The 26,098-nt window shown below is 41.5% G+C and overlaps 1 protein-coding gene across 1 annotated transcript in view; it reads left to right on the top strand.

The window, feature by feature from the left end:
• Nucleotides 1-26,098, top strand: part of xkr6a (XK, Kell blood group complex subunit-related family, member 6a) — a 517,053-nt gene that overhangs the window by 278,680 nt on the left and 212,275 nt on the right. The window lies entirely within an intron of this gene.

Consider the following 26,098-nt stretch of genomic DNA (forward strand, 5'->3'; position numbering starts at 1 on the left):
AACAAGGAAATCTTTTATATTGCATCACAGTCAGATCACTTTTAGTATAAAATTTTGAGAATACTGCTGTAATGGCAATTCATGTTGTCTAAATCAGTTTGCTCAGAAATGCTAGTTTTAAAACATTAGAATCTCCACGCATGCTTCTACACACATTCCACCCTCCTCTCTAAAAATGGAGGTTCATGGTGAAGCTTTGCATTAAAGGTGATTATGAAAGATCTAGCTTGGAACTAGTATGCAGAAAGGTGAATGCTAATTTGTCAACAGAAGGAAAATGAATTTTGATGTTTTAAAAAAACAGTTCACATTACAGAAGTGGAAGTTCAGGAAGTCTGAGAGAATATAAAAGTAGATAAATCTCCAGGACCTGACCTAATTTATCCCAGAACATTGTAGAAAGTAAGAGAGGAAATTGTGAGACCTTTTATAGACATAACTATTGGTGAGGTGTGTCATGACTGGAGAATGGCTAATGTACCTTTGTTTGAGAAAGGTTGTAATGAGAAACCAGGGAAACATAGACCTGCGAGTCTGACTTTTGTTGTGGGTAAATTGTTGGAGATGATTTTAAGTTAGGATTTATGGACATTTAGAGAGGCAAAAAATTGATTAGGGATAGTTGGCATGGTTTTGTGTGCAGAAATTCAGTCTCTCACATTTGATTGAGTTTTTTTGAGTAAGTTCCTGAAAAGATTGATGAGGGCAGAGCAGTAGATGTTGTTCACTTGGACTTTAAAACATTATACATAAAACTATACAACACAGGAATGGGCCCTTCAGCCCATGATGTTGTGCTGAACATGACACCAAATTAAACTGATCCCTTCTGCCTGCCCTTGGTCCATAAGCCTACATTCCTTGCATATTCATGTGCTTTTCTCGAAGTCTCTTAAACACCCCTATTGTATCTGCCTCCACCACCACCCTTGGTGGCATGTTCCATACTCCTACCACTCTGTAAAAAAAAAAATTCCTTTCACATCTCCTATGAACATTCCTGTTCTCATGTTAAATGCGTATCTCCTAGTTTTAGTTAAAAATCACCCAACAGCAGGTTATCGTCCAACAGGTTTATTTGGAAGTAGTAGCTTTTACAACACTGCTCCTTCATCAGGTAGCTGTGGAGCAGGATCATAAGACACAGAATTTATAGCAAAACCCAGTGTATGCATGCAACTAATACGATATATTGAACAAACCTAGATTGCTATTAAGTCTTTCACCTTTTAGAATGGAGTTGCAGGTTTCGGTTCACTGATATGTCAATTCCAGAACTTCTTTCAAGTCACATTCTCAAGATAACAATGTTTTATCAAACAAGTGACATCTCAGCTCAGACAATGCATTAAAGGATTTTGAGGTTAGAGTTTTTCTGTATCCCAATCTTGCGTCAGACTGGTTCTATTTCCAAAGTAGGAATTTATACAATGTTACATGAGTTGACTGCTTGCATTGACTGCCTGCAGATTGTGTGGTTTAGAACAAAATAGAATGTGTCTGCAATTAAAATTCTGCAAATGCAAATTCATCCCATAGACTGATATATGCGTGCATGTGAGGGAATGATTGTGAATGTGTGGGAGAGAGTGTGAGTGTTTGCATGTACCTCCAAATAAACCTGTTGGACTATAACCTGGTGTTGTGTGATTTCTAACTTTGTCTACCCCAGTCCAACACAGGCATCTCCACACACTCACATGCTCTCCCTCTCCCTCTCCCTCTCTCTCAATCTCTCATACATACACTCTCTCACTCTCACACTCTCTCTTGCCTCTCTCCGCCATGCACGCAATTTCTGATAACCTTCTTCACTGCCCACAACACTGTCTATTTTAGTGTAATCTGCAAACTTACTAATCATGCCTTGTACATTCTCATCCAAAGCATTGATATAGATTAAAAAATCACACAACACTAGGCTATAGCCCTACAGGTTTATTTTTCCTTAACAGGGTTAAGGAAAATCCCAAGCTTTTTATTCGTATATAAAGAGCAAGAGGGTAACTAGAGAAAGGGTTGGCCCACTCAAGGACAGAGGAGGAAACTTATGCGTGGAGTCAGAGAAAATGGATGAAATTCTTAATGAGTACTTTGCATCAGTGTTCACCGAGGAGAAGGACATGGCGGATGTTGAGATTAGGGATAGATGTTTGATTATTCCAGGTCAAGTCGGCATAAGGAGTGAGGAATTGGTGGGTATTCTAAAAGGCATTAAGGTGGACAAGTCCCCAGGTCCAGGTGGGATCTATCCCAGGTTGCTGAGGGAAGTGAGGGTTGCTAATGTTGTCCCTTTGTTTAAGAAGAGTAGCAAGGATGATCCAGGTAATTATAGACAAGTGAGCCTGATGTCAGTGGTAGGGAAGCTACTGGAGAAGATACTGAGGGATCGGATCTATTTATGTATGGAAGAAAATGGGCTGATCAGTGATCAGCGTGGTTTTGTGCAGGGAAGGTCATGTCTTACCAATTTAGTAGAATTCTTTGAGAAAGTGACAAAGTTAAGTGATGAGGAAAGGACTGTAGATGTCATGTACATGGACTTCAGTAAGGCATTTGATACAGTAGGCTGATTGAGAAAGTGAATTTGTATGGGGTCCAGGGTGTACTAGCTAGATGGATATAGAACTGGCTTGGCAACAGGAGACAGAGAGTAGTAGGGAGGGAATTTCTCAAACTGGAGAACGGTGACCAGTGGTGTTCCACAGGGATCCCATGTTGGGACCATTGTTGTTTGTGAGGAAGGTACAGGTGGTCTGATTTGCAAATTTGCAGATAACAGTAAGATTGGTGCAGTAGCAGATAGTGAAGGAGACTGTCAGAGAACGCAGCAAAATATAGATAGATTGGAGAGTTGGGCAGAGAAATGGCAGATGAAGTTCAATCCAGGCAAATGCGAGTGCAAAGCTTTGTTTTGCAAGCAGTACAGGCAGATCATAGCAAACAAGAACATACAAATCATTGGGTGCTTAGACAGAGTGAGTCATATGGGTTACACTGCACTAGAGGTATGCAAAGCAAGATCAACATTAACAAGCTCAACGTTAGTTGAAGTTAGAGAGTCCATTCATCAGTCTAGTAACAGCAGGGAAGAATTTGTTCCTTAACCTATTGGTGCATGTTTTCAAGCTTCTGTATATTCTACCTGATGGAAGAAGTTGTAAGAGAACATTACAGGGGTGAGAGGCGTCTTTTGATGAAGTTGGCAGCCTTTCCATGGCAACGAAAAGTGTAAATTGAGTCCACGGATGGGAGGTTGGCTTCCATGATGGTCTGGGTGTGCACACAATCTGCTGCGTTTCTTTTTACAGATTAGCTTAATTTGAGATTATGTTTGAATGGACTGGTCGGACCAAACAGTTTGTTTCCATTCTTTATGACTCTGAGTCATTAACGGTCATCCGTTACATCTACCAGCACACTGTATTTTCTTCCTTAAACCAAATACAACCAAATAACTGTACAGATTATTATTTCTAAATGAAAATGCAGAGCAAATTGAATGATAGCCTCTTATTAATTTCACTAAATTGTACAGTGGCCTGAAGTCCTGCAAAGCACCTTCTAAAACATTGTACAAGCACTTCAGTAGCCTTTTCAGCCTTTTATGCTTGTATTCGTATTAGTCATATGCATGCTTTGCTAGCAGCATTGCACAGGCCTCTACTGTACTGTCATTGAAACGAGGAATTTGGAGTAGTATTAAGAAATGTCTACATATTTGTTGTGGAGAAAGTGAGGATTGCAGATGCTAGAGATCAGAGTCAAAAAGTGAGGTGCTGGAAAAGCACAGCTGGTCAGGCAACATCCGAGGAGGAAGAGAGTCAACATTTCAAGCATAAGCTCTTCATCAGAAATGAAGAATCCTGCTGAAGTGCTTATGTTCGAAACATCGACTTTTCCAGCACCATTAATCTTTGTTGTCCCTACCATAGATCCTGGAAAAATTGGTAACTGAGATTTTCATTCAAAAATAGGAAAATATCACATCTGACATTTTACCGTCAATTTCTGTCTCAGAAAAAATGTCAGACATATGAAATTGCTGTATATAGACAGGCTAGTAAAGAGGGCAGATATATAGAGGGAGTTTTGATTTCCAGGAGAATGCGGTTTAGATTAGATTAGATTACAGTGTGGAAACAGGCCCGTCAGACATATGAAATTGCTGTATATAGACAGGCTAGTAAAGAGGGCAGATATATAGAGGGAGTTTTGATTTCCAGGAGAATGCGGTGTTAGTAGACAGACAAAAGTTTCTAATTGTCAGCATGTCAGGAAGCCAGACCCAAGCTGCTGACTTCCACATTTAGCTGCAGTGAGTCAGCCTGCAAGCAAGGAACCCCCACAGAATAGGAGGGCTGCCAATTTCATTTTGCTAATAAATAATGTGCAGCTTACTGCTATGAAGGTGTAGAAATATACTGTACCTTAAAGAGAGTGAAGGACTTAGGCACACAGAATGCTGGAGAAATTACAATGTAATATGTGGTCCAGCAACTAGAATAGTTGGTTGGGTGGATACATAAAACAAATTCAAATGCGGCCAATCAGTTTAAATTATACCCCCAAGAAATACCAAACTCCATTCAAGTTTGAATTTAGTATATTGACAACATAAAAAAATAAATGACACAATGTGTTGCTTTGGGGTATAAGACTGGAAAAACTTGAACAATTGAGAGAGAACTGCCAAGCCCCCAACATCTGCAGACTGCCTGGAAAATTAGCTCTCCTAAAGGTACCTTTATCTATCAATGGTGAAAGAGAAATCCTAAGATGAAGAAAATCTACAGAGGAAGATACAAAGGGAAGATTTGACAGCTGCCTGGTTTTGAAATTTGAATTTTGGTAAATCCTAATTGGGCATTTTATCTGACTAGTATTATAGAAGGGAAAATAAACAATAGGTTAGCTGAAGGAGTTGTAAATAGTTAGTTAATTATTCTTTGTTAGACTTTAAGAAATAAAGTTTTTACTTTTTAGTTCTCGCCTCACAAATTTTCACAGATGGGATAAATGATTAGATTAGATTTCCACAGTGTGGAAACAGACCCTTTGGCCCAACAAGTCCACACCGACCCTCCGAAGAGTAACCCACCCAGACCTATTTCCCTCTGACTAATGTACCTAACACTATGGGCAATTTAGAATGGCCAATTCACCTGGCCTGCACATCTTTGGACTGTGGGAGGAAACCAGAGCACCCAGAGGAAAGCCACACAGGCACTGGGAGAATGTGCAAACTCATTACAAACAGTTGCCTGAGGTTGGAATCTAACCTGGGACCCTAGTGCTGTGAGACAGCAATGCTAACCACGGAGTCACCATGCCATCCCAATCTTTTCTGTGTTGCTGGTTTAAATTAACAGAGGGGGTTTACCTCGTGTCGTAACAGATTTGGGGCCTAGTTGTTGGGATTTGAATGGTCTGGGGGCTTTTGACTGCGATTTGAACAGTAGGTCTTGGATTTGTGATTTCAACTGGTTTAGACAGATTTGAATAGATTTGAGGTATGAAAAATCCCAGCAGATTAAACACTTGCAGGTTAGTGTCCTGGATCCTCAAATAAAATGTAGGTGAAACAATTTGTTTAATTTCAGAGACTTGTGGTTGATTAAAAGTGAGAGAAATGGCTCTTAAAATTGCTAAAGAGGTTCTGGGATTTGAAGATGATTCTCAAAGAAAGTTGAGAAGGAAAGAAAAAGGCTATACTTCTAGAATTAGCAAAGAAACTTGTTTTGGCTTTAACCAAGGACAAAAGTAAAGCTGAAATTGTAAGGGAATTATTCAAACACTTATGTGTGTCAGACACTCAGTCAGACAAGTGCAGTAGAGGCAGTAAAACTTAAATTGCAATTGAGGAAAATGGAGTTTGAAGATAAACAGAGAGAGGAAAAAGAAAAGGAGGGCAAGAGAGAGGAAAAGAGAGAGAGAGAGCAAAGGTTCTTAGCTGAGCAAAGAGAGAGAGAATTTGACCTTGAGAAGTTGCGATGAAGTCAGCCAAGTCAAGCTAATATGCCGGAGATTAAAAGAGAAGGTAGTGATATATACAAATATGTTTAAATTCTGCCACATTTTGATGAGCAAGATGTTAAAACCTTCTTCATTTCATTTGAAAAAAATGGCTAGGCAGATGGAGTGGTCCAAGGATTTATGGGTAATGCTAGTTCAGACTAAGAGCTGGTGAGGTATTTGCTGCACTTTCAGATGAAGGGTCAAGAGATTATGAAGAGGTTAAACAGGCTATTTTAAATGCTTATGAATTGGTACCAGAAGCATATAGACAGCAAGTTCAGAAACACAAAGAAGGAATCAGGTCAGACTTCTCTTGAGTTCGAAAGAATTAAACATAGTCATTTTGATAGATGGGTGCAAGCCTTAAAGCTAGATAAGACCTATGAAGCTCTAAGAGAGATTATACTGCTGGAGGAATTTAAAAACTCACTTCCAGAGATAAGAATTCACATAGAACATAGAACATAGAAGAATACAGCGCAGTACAGGCCCTTCGGCCCTCGATGTTGCGCCGATCCAAGCCCACCTAACCTACACTAGCCCACTACCCTTGTAATATCTGACTCCATACGTGGAAAAAGATTCTCACTGTCGTCCCTATCTAAACCCCTAATCATCTTGTACATCTCTATCAAGTCACCCCTAAACCTTCTTTTCTCCAATGAAAACAACCCCAACTGCCTCAGCCTTTCCTCATACGATCTTTCTACCATGGAAATGTGTTGCTGGAAAAGCGCAGCAGGTCAGGCAGCATCTAGGGAACAGGAGAATCGACGTTTCGGGCATTAGCCCTTCTTCAGGAAACCTTCTACAAAGGTTTCAGTGAGTCCCTCTCTCACTGCACCCCCCAGGTCATCTCCTCTGCACACATTCCTGAAGAAGGGCTAATGCCCGAAACGTCGATTCTCCTGTTCCCTAGATGCTGCCTGACGTGCTGCGCTTTTCCAGCAACACATTTCCATCTCTGATCTCCAGCATCTGCAGACCTCACTTTCTCATCAAAGATCTTTCTACCATACCAGGCAACATCCTGGTAAACCTCCTCTGCACCCGTTCCAGTGCCTCCACATCCTTCCTATAGTATGGCGACCAAAACTGCACACAATACTCCAGATGCGGCTGCACCAGAGTCTTATACAACTGCAACATGAGGAACAGAAAGTTCAGGAAGTGAGAAGGACGACAGAATTAGCAGATGAATACATGTTAGTGCATAAGACAAGCCTCCGGCCAGAATTTCATCCTGTGAGGGTTAAAAGTTGGGAGAAGGGGAGATCCTACACGACAAAACCAAGACTAGAGAGCACTGGTAAGAATTTACCACAAGATAAAAAAGAAGCCCAAGCGGGTGGAAAGAAGGTGAAAGGCCTCAGGTGTCTCCACTGTGGTAAAGTGGGGCATGTGAAGTCACAGAGCTGGAAAAAGATATGGTAAAAGAAGTTCAGCCAGTGGCATTAGTGAAGAAAGTAAAGGAGACCCCAAGAAGAGCTGAGGAGCTGCAGGACAGCGCACAGCAAAGGCAGGGGCTGAGTATGAAGTTAGTACCTGATCTCTACAAAGAATTCCCCACTGTGGGTAAAGCTTACTAAGAAAGAACAGGGGGAGAAGGACAAGAAGTTATAATTTTGAGAGATACAGGATCTAACCAGTCTCTGGGGATGAGCAAATACGCAGTCTTTCTGATCTGTTAGATTAGATTACCTACAGTGTGGAAGCAGGCCCTTCAGCCCAACAAGTCCACACCAACCCTCCGAAGAGCAATCCACCCAGACCCACTCCCCTACCTTTACCCTTGACTAATGCTCCTAACACTATGGGCAATTAGCATGGCCAATTCACCTAACCTGCACATCTCTGGAGTGTGGGAGGAAACCGGAGCACCCGGAGGAAACCCACGCAGACACAGGGAGAATCTGCAAACTTCCGAGGCAGGAATTGAACCCAGGTCCCTGGTGCTGTGAGGCAGCAGTGCTAACCACTGAGCCACCGTGCCACTGTTACCTGAGAATGTGGTAATTTGTGGGATAGACGGACAGAGATTTAGTGTTCCCCTCTCTAAGATCAGGTTGAAGTGCCAACTGAAGACTGCGGAGTTACAATGGCAGTGACGGGTTCCAGGAATTAAGTTTGTTCTTGAGAATTATTTTACAGGATCCAAGGCGGGAGTGACAGCCCTTGTTGTGAAGAAGCCCAAGAAACTGAGAAGTTAAAACATAGGTATCCTGGTATTTTCTCAGACTGTGTAGTAACCAGATCCTACTACCATAAGTCACAGCATGAAGCAAAAAGTAAAGAGAAAGATGATGGAGTTGAGGTTCAGTTAGTGGACACCCTGTTTGATGTAGTGGTGAGGGAAAAACCTGAACAGGCAGAGGATCAAACAGAAGTGTTTAGTCCTGAAAGGCTAAAAGACTTGCAATAAGACGATAAAAGATATATATGTGGATACGTACCCCAAAAAGGAGGCAGAGAATATTCTGGAGGTTTATTATCTGAACAATAGAATCCTAAGTTGGAAATGGAGATGACGGCAGGTTAGTGCAGAGGAAAAATGGGCTGAAATGCACCAGATTGTGTTGCCAGTAGCATATAGACAGGAGATGTGACGGCTCGCACATGAACTACCTGTTGGAGGTCACCTCGGGTTACGAAAGACTCAGGCTAAGGTACCAAAACATTTTTATTGGCCTGGAATGTACAAGGATGTTGTTAACTTTTGCCATACGTGTCATACATCCCAAATGGTAGGTAAGTCACAGGTGGCAGTAAAACCAGCACCTTTATTGCCAATTCTTGCATTTGAAGAATCTTTCATGCGGGTTATAATTGATTGTGTAGGTCCCCTCCAGAGAACGTAAAGTGGGAACTAGCCCTTATTAACCATATTGGATGTGTCTAATAGATTTCTGGAGGCAACTCCATTACGGAATATCAAGGCAAAAAGGGTAGTGGAGGAGTTAATAGCTTTCTTCACACGGTATGGGCTACCCAGAGAGATTTAGTCAGATCAAGGGTGAAATTTTACTGCAAGGCTGTTTAAAGAGGTTATAGACAACTTAGGTACTAGGCACTTTAAATTCAGTGCGCATCATCTTGAATCCCAGGGAGCTTTAGAAAGGTGGCATTAGACCTTGAAGACCATGTTGAGACCTATCAGGACTACCCGAATGATTAGGATAAAGATATTCCATTCATATTGTTTGCCGTTAGAGATGCCCCAAATTAATCTACTCAGTTCACTCCCTTCGAGTTAATATTCGGAACATGCCCTTTGAAATTAATTCAAGAAAACTTGACAGGACTAAAGTTGGAGACCTCACACTTAGATTATGTATCGATGGTGAGGGAGAGATTAAAACAGCAAGTGAGTTAGCTAAACAGCACGTAAAGAGGACACAGTATAGAATGAAGCAGGTGGCAGATAAATACTCTGAGCCTCGAATGTTTTCCCAAGGGAATGATGTGCTAGTGCTGTTACCAGTGATAGGAGATCTCTTCAAAGCCAGGTTTAGTGGTCCCTATCAAATTGAAAAATAGTTGAGTCAGGTGAACTATCTGGTAAAGATCACCGACAGAAAAAAAAACTTTCGAGTATGTCATGTGACCATGTTGAAACCGTATCATACTGAGAGAAAGAACTGGAGAAATGGGTGTTAGTTATTACCCCGCAGAGTGAGGAAGCAAATCCAGATGGTGTGAATTTTGATGTGCCTCAAAATAGATTTAAAAAGGAAGAAGTCCTTGAGGAGTGGGATAGGTTAATAAGCTATCTGTCTCATGAGAATAGAATTCAGTTGAAAGATTCCTTACTGCGATATAAGGACTAGGTGAGAATCCGATGGGGAGGACTAATGCTATTGTACATGAAGTAGACATAGGGAATAGTGCTTCGATAAAACAACACCCTATCGGCTTAATCCTTTGAAAGCCAGGCAGATCCAGATAGAAGTGGAGGCCATGCTTGACAAGGATATCGTCGAACCGAGTCAGAGCAGACTGTCTTAGTTACCAAACCAGATGGGACTCAACAATTCTGCATGGATTATCAGAAGATCAATGCCATTACAAAATCAGACTCATATCCAATTCCGAGATTGGAGGACTGTATCGGAAAGTAGGACAAGCCAGTTACATCACCGAGTTGGCCTTAATGAGTGGTTACTGTTAGGTACCTTTATCAGAGATGGCATAAGAAATTTCTGTTTTATCAGTTTAAAGATGCCCTTTGGAATGAGGAATGCATTCGTGAACATAGTTGTGGCTGGGTTAACAAACTGTGCAGTCTATTGGATGATGCAATGATCTTTAGTTAGTCCTGGAAAGATCACATGGTACAGTTGGCAGAGCTCTTTGAATGACTACGAGAAGCAAAACTGGTGATAAACACAAATAAAACTGAATTTGCGAAAGCAGAGGTGATGTTCTTGGGAAATAACATCGGTCATGGAAGGTTGACCTCGTGGAATGCAAAGACGAAGGCCATCGAGGAAGTTCCACGACCAACCTTGAAGAGAGAGGTGTTTCGATTGTTAGGACTTGGCAGATTCTATTGGAAGTTTATTCCAAACTTCAGAGTGTAGTGGCACCGTTAACCGATTTGCTGAAGAAGAACACAATATTTCAGTGGACAGAACCATGCCGAGAGATATTTTACCGTTTGAAATCAATATTAACCACCAAACCAGTTTTAGCTGCACCAAACTTTTCAAAGTCTTTTAAAGTTACCGTCAATGCTAGTGACATAGGAGTTGGAGCTGTCCTCCCACAGAAAGATGAGCGTGGGATTGAACTGCCAGTTGCTTACTTTTCAAAGAAGATCAATATCTAGCACTTGTTTCTGAGCAGACACACACTTGTGTATAAAGGACCTGCAGCATTGCTGAAGCCTTCACCCCACCCCATCCCTCCAAATCAATTCAATGGGATTGACACGATGAGCAGTTGCTAAGTCCACTCCCCATTCAGGAGACTAGGCAATAGCACACCATGTGTGAGAAGGCCCCCTGTCAGCACCCTCACCCCTGATGCCACACACCCCCCTGCACCCCACTCACTGTCCGCGCCCCCAGCTACTATGCCCCTCTGTGCACCTCCACCCCAGTCAGCCCTCATGAGCCCCTTGTCGTCCCCCACCCCGGGGCAGCCGGACTGGGCACCAACAGTAAGACTGTTGCTGCCTTTGGGGGGTAAGTCTCAAAATAATACTCACATGCTGTTTATTGCAACTTTTTGACAAGTTCCACCTTTGCCCTGTACAGAACAATGTTGGAGGGATTATCTAGGGAAGGGGGTGTTTCGGGTTCACCCCTGAGTTGAACTCCAGAGTGAGTGAGAGTGAGTGAGAGTGAGTGAGAGTGAGTGAGAGTGAGTGAGAGTGAGTGAGAGTGAGTGAGAGAGACACAGAGAGACAAGTCAGCCATTTGGAGACGGTGCCTGGGGTCCCACTAATGTCCAGGACTGTTCTTGGCAGCATTTCAGTAAGCTGAGTTCATTCTTAATCATTGTAAACAAAAGACGTCATCAGTGTTGAAACACCTAGGAACCTTGAGATCTTCTTCGGATAATCCGCTATTCGGATAATTGAGGTTCCTTTGTATTGATAATATTAAAAGCCAATGACACAATCCACTGCTTTGGGGCATAAGACCGGGAAAACCTGAACAATTGAGAGAGAACTGCCAAACCACCAACATCTGCAGACTATTAAAAATTAGCTCTCTCAAAAGGTACATTTATCCATCAAAGACCAGTGAAAGAGAAATCCTAAGAAGAAGAAAACTTACAGAGGAAGATACAAAGGAAAGATTTGACAGCTGCCTGGTTTTGAAATTTGAATTTTGGTAAATCTTAATTGAGGGTTTTATCGGACTAGTACTATAGAAGGGAAAATAAATGATAGATTAGAGGAAGGAGTTGTAAATAGTTGCTAGTTAATTGTTCTTTGTTAGACTTTAAGAAATATAGTTATTTCTTTTTACTTTAAATAGTTCTTAGCTTCTCGAATTTTCACAGATTACTGCACGGGATAAATATTTTCTGTGTTGCTGGTTTAAATTAAAAGAGGGGGTTTACCCCATGTCATAACATTACAGAACAGAGATTTCCAACTTTTGGGTACATAAAATTCTCATGCTTCCTAAAGTTCCTTAGTAAGCAGTGTGACATCGCAGTGACATTTGAGGTAGCTCAAGAGAAAACAGTCAAAAGAAAAATCACCTAAGTACTGAGAGCTTATACTTAAGTGAAAGGCTTCTGTTTATGGTACTTGTGATGAATGTGCTTTCATTACATTAGAGGTGGCTTTCTGTACTTCAGAATTTTAAACATTTGATGTTTACTTCCCAACTGGCATACGTCAGATCAGCATGGATGTGTACCTACTAGACAGTCTTCGAACTGTACCACTGTTCTTTCAATGGCATTGGGCCAAAATTTGGGAACACCCTTAACAGCATTCTGACTGTATCTATGACATCAGGATTGCAGCAGTTCAAGAAGGGAGCTCACGAACACTTTTGGGGACAATTACAGATAAACAATGAATTGCCAGCAAAGTCTGCATTCCAAGAACAAAAAAATGGAAAAAAACTGCATTACTTGTGCTGTTCTACCTTGGACAATATGAGAACCAAGATGAAAAGCAGCAAGAAAAGTGCCCCTAAAGAGACCAAGAGCAGGAACAACACCAGCAAGAGCAACAGCAGTCTTCTCTCCACAGAACTGCTCCTTCACTGGCACTGGGTCAAACTCATGGAACTCCTTTCCTCACAGCACTGAGACTGTAATTATACAGCATGGATGACAGTGGTTCGTGACTACTTTCTCAAGGCAAATTAGCAATGGGCAACAAATGTTAGCTTTGCAGTGATGTGCACATCCCAAGAAGTGGCTCAGTGGTTAGCACCAGGGACCTGGGCGACTGTCTGTGTGGAGTTTGGATATTCTCCCTGTGTCAACGTGGGTTTCCTCAGGGTGCTCTGGTTTTTCCCACATTTCAAAGATGTGCAGGCAAGGTGGATTTGCTATTCTAAATTGCCCAAAGTGTCCAGGGATGTGTAGGTGATGTGGATTTGATGTGGGAAATACAGGGTAGGGCGATGGGTCTAGGTGAGATGCTCTTCAGAGGATTGGTGTGGACTCCATGGGCTGAATTGCTTACTTCCACACTGTAGGGAATCTACGAAATTCTGCATACGGGGCCACTTTCCAAGCAGCAACTAAAAATGGTCAAGGGAAATAAACAAGCAACTTGTATGTTTGTCAAAAATTTAACCCAAGCTTAACAATGTATTAATGTGATACAAAAGCAGAATTTCCTGGAAAAACTCAGCCGGTCTCGCTGCATTTGTGGAAAGAAATCAGTGTGATCCTTCAACCCAAAACATTAACCCTGATTTCTTTCTACAGTTGCTATAAATATTTACTCTTTGTTTTTGTACTCTCCTGTGGCATAGCCTCTGGGGTTCCAGTGTGTGTGGGTAGAGGCAGGCTGTTCAGATTTCTGTTCTGGCTGCTGAGTTGCTCTTGGCTGAAATCCTCTGGCATTTGAAACCTGTCAAAGACGGCTGCAACTGGGCAGGACTATTAGAACATGAAGAAGCATATGGACACTGTCTGAGGATAACAGATGGAGAGCGGAAGTGCTTTGAGCACCGTCCCCAGTTTCAAGTTCACTTTCTTCATCTTCCCTCTCATGGACCACTGATATTCAGAGTCATGGAATCCTACAGCACGGAGACAGGCCCTTTGGCCCAAACTGGTCCATGCCAACCAAAATGTCCATCCACGCTAACCCCATTTCCCTGCACTTGGCCCATATTCTTCTAAACTTTTCCTATCCATGTATTTACCCAAATGCCTTTTAAATGTTGTTAATTTATCAGCCTCAATAACGTCTACTGGCAACTCATTTCATATGTGTACCACCCTCTCTGTAAAAAAAGTTGCCCCTCAGGTTCCATTTTATTCTTTCCCCTCTAACATTAAACAGATGCTCTCTAGTCCTCGATTCCTCAACCCTGGGAAATAAAAGACTGAGTGCATTCACCCTATCTATGCCTCTCATGATCTTATACACTTTTATAAGATCCCCGCTCAGTCTCCTACACTCTAAAGAAAAAAGTCTTAACTTGTCCAACCTCTCCCTATAGCTCAGACTGTTAAGTCCTGGCAACATCCTTGTAAATTTCTTCTGCACTCTTTCCAGTTTAATAACATCCTTCCTATAGCAAGGTGACCAAAACTGAACACAATACTCCAAGTGCAGCCTCACCAACACCCTGTACAACTGCAAAATAACTTCACAACTACTGTACTCAATGCCCTAACTGATGAAGGCTAGTGTGCCAAAAGCCTTCATCACTGCCCTGTCTACCTGTGACTCCATTTTCAGGTAACTCCAAAGTCCCTCTGTTCCACTGCACTCCTTAAGGCCCTACCATTCACCACAAAACTCCTACCCTGACTGACTTTCCAAAATGTAAGACCTCACACTTATCTATATTAAACTCAATTTGCCATTTCTTGGCCCACTTCCCCAGCTGATCAAGGTTCTGCTGCAATTTCTGATAACCTTCCTCGTTGTCCGCAATACCGCCTATTTTAGTGTCACCTGCAAACTTAGTAATCAGGCCTTATACATTCTCATCCAAATCATTGAGAGAGATAACAAACAGTAATGGGCCCAGCACCAACCCCAGAGGCACTCCACTAGTCACATGCCTCCAGTTTGACAAGCATCCTTCCACTACTACCCTCTGCTTCCTACTATCAAGCCAATTACGTAGCCCGTTTGCCAGATCCCCTGGATTCCATGCAATCTAACCTTCCGGAGCAGCCTACCATGTGGAACGTATCAAAGGCTTTTCTGAAATCCATATAGACTATGTCTACCACCCTTCCCTCATCAACCTTCCTGGTTACTTCATCAAAAAACTGTAACAAATTAGTGAAACATGATCTCCCATGCACAAAGCCATGCTGACTATTCCTAATCAAACCCTGTCCTTCCAATATCTTCTATCTCATAATCTTTTCAAGTAACTTACCCACCACAGATTTTAGGCTTACTGGTCTATAGTTCCCAGGTTTTTCTTTGCAGCCCTTCTTGAATAAGGGCACAACATTCTCTACCTTCCAATCTTCCAGGACCTCACCTATGGTTAACAATTATGCAAAAATATCAACCAGGGCCCCTGCAAGTACTTCTCTAGCCTCTTGCAATGTTCTTGGAAAAATGTGGTCAGGACCAGGAGGTTTATCCATCTTCATACATACTAATACATCCAACACAACCTCTACTGTGATATGGACTGTCTCCAAGATATAGAATCCCTACAGTGTGGAAACAAGCCCTTTGGCCCAACAAGTCCACACCGACCCTCTGAAAAGTATCCACCCAGACTCATTCCCCTACCTTATGACCGCTAACTTTCCCAAATTCGCAAGTGTTCATGTCTTTCTTCACAGTAAACACACAGGAGAAATATTCATTGAGGACTTTACCCATCTCCTGCATTTCTACGTATACATGCCCACTTTGGTCTTTGAGAGGTCCTATTCTCTGTCTAGTTATTCTTTTTCATCCTATTCTATGGATTCACCCTTATCTTTTCAGTCAAGACTATCTTGTGCCCTTTTTTGCCCTCTTGATTTCCTTCTTCAGTTAAATCCTATATCTCCTGTATAGTCCCAGGGATTCCCTTGATCCCAGCTGCCTGTACCTAAGCCATACCTCCTCCGTTTTTCTGGTCAAAGCCTCAATATCTCTTGCTATCCAGAGTTCCCTATTCCTGTCAACCTTGCCCTCCATCCTCACAGGAACATATAACCTTGAACTGTAGCTCTCTCACTTTTAAAGGCCTCCCTCTTGCCAGAGGTCCCTTTGCCTACAAACTACTCCAGTCAAACCTTGCAAACTCCTGTCTAATTTCATCAAAATTTGTCTTGCCCCAATTTAGAACTTAAACCTGTGGACCACTTTTGTCTCTCTTCCTAGCTATTTTAAAATTAATAGAACTATGGTCACTCGTCCCAAAGTGCTCCCCCACTGATCTCAGTCATCTGTCCTGCCCTATTTCCCAAGCTTAGGTCAAGTTTTGCCCCTTCCTGAGTAGGACTCTATATATGGCTTGAGGAAACTTGCCTGAATGCACTTCACAAATTTGACCCCATCTAGGCCCTTAATGGTATGGTAGACTCAGTCCAATATAAAAAAGTTAAAATCCCCTACTGTGACAATCCTATTGTTCCTGCAAATCTCCCCAGTCTCCCTACATATTTGTTCCTCTAATTCCCGTTGACTATTTGAGGGCCTCTCGTACAAAGCCTTCTTATTTCTTAGCTCCACCAACAAAGCTTCACGTATGATTCTTCAATTCAAATGTATGATTCTTCTCTGACTACTGCTGTGATACTCACCTTAATCTAAAATGCAACTCCCCTCCCCCTTTTTCCACCACCTCTGTTGCACCTAAAGCACCTGTACCCTGGCACATTGAGCTGTCAGTCCTGTCCCTCCCTTAGCTATGTTTCTGTGATGGCTATAATATCCCTCACCCTATGTTCATCAGCCTTACCGGTCAGCCCTCTTGCATTGAAATAGATGCAATTTAATCCAACAGGCATTCCTTGCTCCCTGTCATATTCCAGCCTGACCTGTCTCTTCACTGTATAATTTCTGATTATCTCCTACCAGCCTTGCACCTGCCTCACTGCTGTTGAGGATCCCACCCCCTCCACAAATCTAGTTTAAACCCTCCCTTGTAACATGAGCAAACCTGGCTGCCAAGATATTGGCCTCCCACCAGTTCAGATGTAACCCATCCCTCTTGAACAGGTCACGTCTGCCACAGAAAAGATTCCAATAATCTAAAAATCTGAATCCCTGCTCCCTGCACTAATTCTGTAGCCATGCATTCATGTACCATGTCCTCCTGTTCTTGTCCTCACTAGCACATGACACTGGAAGTAATCCAGAGACTGGCACTGACAAGGTCCTGGTTTTTAACTTTTTTCCTAGCTCTCTATAATCGCTTTGCAGGATCTCATCCCTATATCTCTATGTCATTTGTGCCAACGTGCACAATGACTTCTGGCTGCTCCCCCTCGCCCTTGAGAATGTTCTGCAGCTGCTACGAGACATCCTGACACCCAGGAGGCAACACACCATCCTAAATTCCCATTTGCAGCCACAGAATCTCCTGTCTGTCCACCAAGCTATCGAGTCTTCTATAACTAAGATCCGGCTTAACTTTACCCTTTCCTGCTGTGCCTCAGAACCAGTCATGGCGCTACCGATTTGGCTACTCCTGCTTTTCCCTGAACAGTCGTCTCTCCCCCCCCCCCAACAGTATCCAAAATGGTATACTTGTTTTCAAGAGGAATGGCCACAGGGGAATCCTGCAATCTCTGTCTACTCCCTTTACCTTTCCTGGTGGTCACCCAGCTACTCTCTGTCTGCACCTTAGGTGTGACCACCTCCCTAAAACTCTTATCTATGAAGCGCTCAGCATCTCAGATGATCCTGAGTGTTTTCAGTCAAGCTCCCTAACACAGTCTCCCAGGAGCCGCAGTTGTGTGCACTTCCCTCAAATGCAGTCATCAGGGATGATAGAATTGTCCCTGAGCTTCCACATCCTGCAGGAGGAACATAAGAATGCCTGAACTGCCATCTCGACTGCTGTAAGACTAAACAGGAATGTTAAAAGGACGCTTAAAAAGACCTGAGCTTACCTGTACTTTCTATTGAGCCGCTGCTCTCTGAAGTCTCTTAATCCAAAGCTTTACTTCTTACTCTGCTACCAACAAATTTTGCATTAGCACCGCTCCCCAAGCACCCTCTTTTATTTTAGGTCAGAGGAGGAGGGAAAGACAACTGTGACGGAGTGTTTGGGCTTTAAGTGCTCCTTGATACCAGGCCCATGACGATCTGCTCTTCAGTGCAGGTGACTGCTTCCAGAACTAGAGAACACTATTTTGCACATCAGGGAGGCATTGAAGTATAAAACAAGATTTTGATTACTTCTCTTTAAGGCAGCATTACTTTCATGCAATGTATTTTAAGGACTACTACTTTTAAAGTGACTGCAAGTTACAGAGTGGTCATATGACTGTGGTCAAGTCACAACTGAGCAATGTACAAAAACATTTCTCTAAATATTCACCTTTCCATTAAAAAAAACAAATTGCCTGCTCTATTCTTTTCTGTTATGCAATTCAGTGTCTATGGAGAGAGAACCAGTTAACTTTTGAGTCCAACATGATTCTTAAAACTGAAAGGGCTGGAAAAATTGTAGGTTTATTTTGGAGGAAAAAGAAGGAGGAGGGACAAGTGTAACAGATCATCTAAGTGCCCTAGACCAAAAGCTAATGATGGTGCTAATAGTAATAGAATGATATGGATGAAGAGTATGTAGTTATTCATATCAGAAAATAACTGCTCTTCTGAGACCAACTTTTGCAAACAGGACACTGGTGGGGTGGGGGCACAGATGGAATGTATGATAATCAAAATTGAGGACAAAGATGATCTAAAGTTGTTGAAATCAATGATGAGTCTTGAACGCTGTTAAGTACTTAAGTGGAAAATGAGGTGTTGTTTATCTGGTTGTTATTCAGCTTCATTGTAATACTTAAGACAGAAATGTTAATTATCAGAGCAAGAAAGTGTGTTGACATGGCAAGCAACTGGAAGGTTGGGAGATAGTGAGGACTGCAGATATTGGAGATCAAAGTTAAAAATTGTGGTTCTGGAAAAGCACAGCTGGTCAGGTAGCATCCGAGGAGCAGTAGAGTGGATATTTTGAACATAATCTCTTCATCTGGGGAGGCCCAAGGGCCTGAGAGATAAATGGGAGGGGGTTGGGGCTGGGGAAGGTAGCTGGGAATGCGATAGGTAGATGAAGGTGGGTGATAGGTCAGAGCAGAGGGTGGCGTGGATAGGTGGGAAAAAAGGTGGACAAGCAGGACAGTTCAAGAGGGTGGTGCCGGGTTGGAGGGGTTAGATGTGGGATAGGGGGTTGGGGGGGGGGATAAGAAAACTGGTGAAATCAACATTGATCCTGTGTGGTTGGAGGGTCCCAAGGTAGAAAATGAGTCGTTCTTCCTTGGATTTCCCCCACATTCCTGATGAAGACCTTATGCTCAAAACTGGAAGGCGGAGATCATTCTTTAGGACACAAAAGAAAGCAAACTAAAATTAAACAAACCAAACTATCTACATGGAACACAGTGTAAAAGATTTCAAACAAACATTAACATTGCACCCATAGAATCATTGTTGGGCCACCCATGACTTTAGGATGCCTGACTTCCGACTGCCAAAGTAAAATTTTTACTCAGCTCAAGTAAGGCATTCAGCTGAGATGAGGAAGAAAGAAATGCTTCAAAGATACCCTGAAGGCTTCTCTCAAGAAATGCAACATAGATGTCAAAGTATGGGAAACGCTTGTTCAGAGAAGCCTACTTGGAGGAAATCTCTGTATGAAGAGACACAGTTCTTTAAGAATGCCTGTTGGCAAGTGGAAGTCTGGAAAAGGAACTGGAGAAAGCAATGTCAGTAATCTTGAGACCAAGGACCAATTCCACCACCCAGAAACATCTGCCAATTATGTGATTAAAGTTGAGGCTCTAGGATCAGGCTCATTATCCGTGCAAGGACTAACGGAACCTATGAGCAATGGCATGGAATTTACTAGGTTGACAAGTGATATCCAATGAATATAACATAGAAGGAGGCCATTTAGCCCATTCATGTTACACTAATACCTTTTGAGGATCTATTCAGTTATTTCCTCTACCCTACTGCTTCTCTATAATCTTGCAATTATTTTCCATTCAAAGTTCCCAGTTCTCCTTGAAATGTTATTGTTGAAACACATTTCATTGAAGTTTCAGGGGTTTTCTTCCAGATCACGACTCAAAGTGCAAAACATTTTCTATATGCTGCTTCTGATTCTTCTGCCAACCATCTTGAATCTGTGCCATTTGATGACTGCATCTGTTACTGTGGACAGTTGTTGTAATTCAGTCTGTATAAACTATTCATAATTTTGAAGACCTCCACAAAATCTCCTCTTCAACATCTCATAAATCACCAATAATCTGTCCTGGTCCACCCATGTCAACATTACAGTCAAGAAAGCACAACAATGTTTCTACTTCCTCAGAAGGCTAAGAAAATTTGGCATATCCACAAAGACTCTAGCCAATTTTTATAGATGAACCATAGTAAGCATTTTATTTGGATACGTTACAACATAGTATGGCAGGTGCTCTTCTCACAACCACAAGAAACTGCAGAGAGTCATGAATACAACCCAATACATGACACAAACCAGCCTTCCATCCATGACACAAACCAGCCTACCATCCATTGACTCAGAGCTGGAGTTGCTCAGGGAAACAACTAACATAATCAAAGACCATTCCCATCCTGGTTACACTCTCTCCCACCCTCTTTCACCAGGCAGATGATAGCAAAGTTTGAAGACACATTTGAACAAAGAACAAAGAAAATTACAGCACAGGAACAGGCCCTTAGGCCCTCCAGGCCTGCACTGAATCAGATCCTCTATCTAAACTGTTGCCTATTTTCTAAGGGTCTGTATCCCTCTGCTCCCTGCCCATTGATGGATCTGTCTAGATACATCTTAAATGGCACTATCGTGCCTGCCTCTACCCTCTCCACTGGCAAGGCATTCCAGGCCCCCACCACCCGCTGCATAAAGAACTTTCCATGCATATCTCCCCTAAACTTTTCCCCTCTCACCTTGAAATCATGACCCCTAATAATTGAGTCCCCCACTCTGGGAAAAAGCTTCTTGCTATCCACCCTGTCTATACCTCTCATGATTTTGTAGACCTCAATCAGGACCCCTCCAACCTCCATCGTTCTAATGAAAGTAATCCTAATCTACTCAATTCTCTTGATAGCTAGCACCCTCCATACCAGGCAACATCCTGGTGAACCTCCTCTGCACCCTCTTCAAAGCATCCACATCTTTTTGGTAATGTGGTGATCAGAACTGCACACAGTATTCCAATTGTGGCCAAACTTATACAACTGTAACATGACCTGCCAACTCTTGTACTCAATACCCTGTCCGATGAAGGAAAGCATGCCATATGCCTTCTTGACCACTCTATTGAACTGCATTGCCACCTTCAGTTGACAGACCCCTTTAGTATTTGCTACTCTACCAATCTTAGTGTCATCTGCAAATCTGCTAATCAGACAACCTATACCTTCCTCCAAATTAGTTGTGTATATCACAAACAACAGTGGTCCCAACACTGATCCCTGTGGAACCCCACTGGTCACAGTTCCCTATTTTGAGAAACTCTCTTCCAACACTACTCCATTTCCTGCTGCCCGCCAGTTCTCTATCCATCTAGCTAGTACACCCTAGACCCCATGCGAGTTCACTTTCTCCATCAGCCTACCATGGAGAACCTTATCAAGCGCCTTACTGAAGTGCATGTATGTGACATCTACAGTCCTTCCCCCATCAACCAACTTTGTAACTTCCTCAAAGAATTCTATTAAGTTGGTAAGACATGACCTTTCCTGCACAAAACCATGTTGCTAATCACTGAAAAGATTCAAGAACAGCTTCTTCCCCACTATTACCAGATCTTTGAATGGACCTCTCAAATATTAATTCTGATCTCTCTCTTTCTGCAGCTTTTTTGCAGCTGTACACTGTGTTCTACAATCTGTTCTGCTACCCTGATACACAAAATAACACTTTTCACTGTATCTCAGTATATGTGACAACAATAAATCAAACTCATCAGAAGTTTCTCCTCACCTTTCCATCCTCTATAGGTAACTGAATTCCTAAATCTCTCCTACCATTGTGGAAAATCTCTTCTGCATCTCTCTATCATTTCTGTGATACCCATAAGTAAATATATGACTATAGTTGAGGCCTTTTCAGTATTTTGTAGAGGTTCAGCACTGCTTCCTGCTTTTGTACTCTGTGCCACTATTCATATAGCGAAGGATTTGTTTTAGCAGCTTTTTCAACTAATCTTGCCATTTTCAAAGATTTGTGTGCTTATAATGTCTTTTCTCTTAGTTTAAGTTGTGTCTTCTCAGTACTCTAATCAAAATGTATTACTTCAATTTATCACTGTGTTCAATGCAGCTTTTTCATGTCATAGACCGGGAACTCCTCATAAATAGTGATCATATTACTGTAAAATTTTAGATTAATTACGCAGAACGACAGAGTGCAATATAAATAACAAAACTTGACTAGAAGATGGATGATTTTTGACAAATTGGCAAGGAATCTAGCTCATGTAACTTGGAGTCCTTTCAAGTGAAGATGATTTGTCATACTGTTCATGTGTATCCCTACAAAGGGAAAGGGAGGACAACCAAAGCCAAAAAGGAGATAAAGAGTAATTATGAGCAAAACAGATATAAACGATACAGTAGACAAGTATAAAAAGAAATCCAAAGCAAAAGAACAGTGCTGGAATAACTTGGAGTCAAACGTAAAATGAGATGCAGGGTCTTCAATTGGTGTATTGACCATAAAAGGGTTCTTTGAGGACCAATTCATGACTTGAATGAAGACCAGATGGTGAAGGCAGAAGGCATGGCTGAAGTATAAAATTAATTATTTGCTTTGGTATTTACCAAAGAACAGCCAGGGTAAATGAGACTGCCAGAATATTGGATGAGGCAATAGTAGATGAAAAAGATACTAGACTGCCTGATAGTAATTAATGTGGATAATTTACCAGTTTGATGAAAGTAACCGTGGTAAGGGTAGAATAAGTGTACTAATTCAAGAATTGGAGATGGTGATCCTCCAGTTCTCCTTCAATGCACTGTTATGATTCCAGATGATTTTACTACTGGATGAATCAGATGCAAGAATGAATCACTGAAAGATCATATATAGGAGCAGTGCATTTTTCATTGAAGCATAAGCACACCAGACTACAGATCTAATTTTAACAATAAAACAGATGTATATTATTTAAAAGAAAGAAAACTAAATTGTGGGTGGCACGGTGGCACAGTGGTTAGCACTGCTGCCTCACAGCGCCAGAGATCCGGGTTCAATTCCCGACTCAGGCGACTGACTGTGTGGAGTTTGCACATTCTCCCCGTGTCTGCGTGGGTTTCCTCCGGGTGCTCCGGTCTTCGGCGGGTCGGTGTGGACTTGTTGGGCCGAAGGGCCTGTTTCCACACTGTAAGTAATCTAATCTAATCTAATCTAAATATGCCATCTACTTCCCAACATCATCACGTTTCATTTAATGAAAACTCTGAGAAATTTTTCTTCCCTATCAAATCTGTAGGTTGAGTTATCTGTTTCTTTTCAGTTCTGGGACTTTGAGCCATATAATCTTTGTCAATGATTCACACAACTGAGATCTTAGATTTTCTCAGCTTTGAATAACCAATGCAAATTTCCAACCATACACTCCTTGCCTGGATGTTTTTTACAAAATGAAACCCTCACACTGAAGTAACTTATTCCCTTAACTGCTCTGAATAAATTCATTTTATCTAAGAGAAACTATTCTTGTATCTAAGTTCAGTCAGGTCTCATTTGAACTGATTTCAAAATTTTTGACTACTTTTTATTTAAAAAAACTTGGTAATTCTAAATTCTGCTAAGCTAATTGCTTAATGTTTTTTTTTCCCTCTTCTAAACTAAATCACACAGTATTAAAAAAAATCATTAACACTCCAGGAGACCTTCAGTTATCTGCTCTCTGAAATATTCTGGTTTAAAATCATGATTCTAACAAGAGTGACCTAATTAATTATTAAGTTCATTCATACAAATAGATCAAGCCATTTGTCATAGTTTATAATCTCAGCTATCAAAAGAAATGATTTTAACACACATTTCATAACAACAGGAGTACTGTCAAATACTTGCAGCATTATCAATTCTTTATCCCTGTTCAAAATGTAGAGGCAAAAAATTGGGCAATTTTTTTTACTATTCATTCATGGAATGAGGGTGTCTTATTGTCTCGAGGGCAGTTAAAAGCCAACACATTGCTGTGGAGTTGGAGTCCCTTGTAGGCCAGACCAGGTGAGGATAGCAGTTTCCTTCCCTAAAGGACATTAATGAACCATGTAGGTTTTTCCGACAATCAATAAGAGATTCATGGTCATCATTAGACTCTTAATAGCAAATTTTTATTAAATTCAAGTTTCACTTTCTGCCAAGGTGGGATTTGAACTCAGTTCCCAAAATGTTACCTGGATCTCTGGATTAACAGTCCAGCTATAATACTGCTTGACTGTCACTTCCCCTTATTTATGTCTAATTATATGTTAGACAGTTTCACATCAATGATATGGGAAACTTTTAAAAATGATCCATCGTAAAATGAACAATTTCTTGCCAAAGCATGCATTAATAATGGAGAGTCTGGATAGAATTGTTCAATAAAAATCATGTTTAACCCAGTAGATTTAGGTTTTTGCTGAGGACAGAGAGCGAGGTAATGGTATTGTGTGTATGGATTCTCAAAAGATGTTTGATGTTGTATTATATATTAGGTTTGTTAGCAAAATTAATGCCCATTTGACAAAGGGGCCAAATTCAAAATTCGTTCAGGTGCAGAAAACAGGATTGTGGTGAATAATATTTGAACTAAAAAAATGTATACACCGGAGTTCCCTAAATATCCTTCCTGGGACTGCTGTTGAAAAAACTAATGACTTGGACATTGGAGGACAGGGCACAATTCAAAATTTACAAATGACACAAAGCTTGGAAGTAATGAGCAGTGCATAGATAATAACAAGCTTCAAGAGGACATTAGATGAGCAAGACGATACTAAATGGTACAATCTCAAAGGGATATAAAGAAAAAGACTGTGCTGCTGGATACTATAGTTCACATTTTATGAATGTTTTGGACAGGGTATTGAGGAGATTTGCTGGAATAGATCCAGAGATGAAAGAGTGTAATTATCGGGAAAGGTTGGAGAAGGTGGGATGTCTCCTGAGAATGTTAAAAACTAAATGTTTTGATAGATGTAATGAGGGTTTAAATAATGTACATGAATGTACTGAAAGAACTGCAGATGCTGTAAATCAGAAACAAAAATAGGAATTGCTGGAAAAGCTCAGCAGATCTGGCTACACCATGAAGCAAAATGTTTTGGGTCGAGCCAGACCTGCTGAGCTTTTCCAGCAATTTATGTTTTTGTTCCATAAAAACAAACTGTTTCTAGTAACTGAGGAGTTGATAACCACAAACTACATGGTAAGGTGTTGGCAAAAGCACTAGGGGAGACATGAGGAGAACCTCTTTAAACAATGAGTGCTTTGGATTGAATGCATAGTCTGATAAATTGATGGAAACAGATTAATTCGTAAACTTTGAAATGGGACTGGATAAAACTTTGAAGCAGAAAAAAGGAAAATGAATAAATAGTGGAGGAGTCAAACTAGCCAAATTTCACTTCAAAAGAACTGGAGAAGCTGAGTTGGCATGGTGGCTCAGTGGTTAACACTGCTACCCCACAGCACCAGAGACCTGGGTACATTTCCAGCCTCTGTGAGGAGTTTGCACATTCTCCCCATCTGTGTGTGGGATTCCTCTGGGTGCTCTGGTCGCCTCCCATAGTCCATAGGTGCGCAGGTTAGGTGAATTGGCCGTGCTAAATTGCCCATAGTGTTCAGGGATGCATAGGTTAAATGCATTTATCAGGAGTCAATGTAGGGGAATGGGTTTGGAGGGATACTCTTTGGAGGGTTGGTGTGAACTTGTTGGGCCAAAGGGCCTGTATCCACACTGTAGGGATTCTAAGACTTGATGGACAGAATGACTTCCTTTTATGCTGTATTACTTTATAATTCAATGGGTATGTTCATATCTCCAAATAATGTCCTTTGTAACATTTGTTATATTTCTGACTTCCAGGCCATCTAAAAATGGCAACCTATAACTAGCAATGTGCTACAGGGATCAGTGCCTGGGGCCTCAGTTACTTACAATATGTATTAATGACTTGGATAAGGAAAGTGAATGTACTATACCCATGTTTGCAGATTATACAAAAATACGTGGTTAGGCCACTTTTGGA

The sequence above is a fragment of the Chiloscyllium plagiosum genome, chromosome 3 (assembly GCF_004010195.1).
Source record: "Chiloscyllium plagiosum isolate BGI_BamShark_2017 chromosome 3, ASM401019v2, whole genome shotgun sequence".
NCBI classification, from domain to species: domain Eukaryota; kingdom Metazoa; phylum Chordata; class Chondrichthyes; order Orectolobiformes; family Hemiscylliidae; genus Chiloscyllium; species Chiloscyllium plagiosum.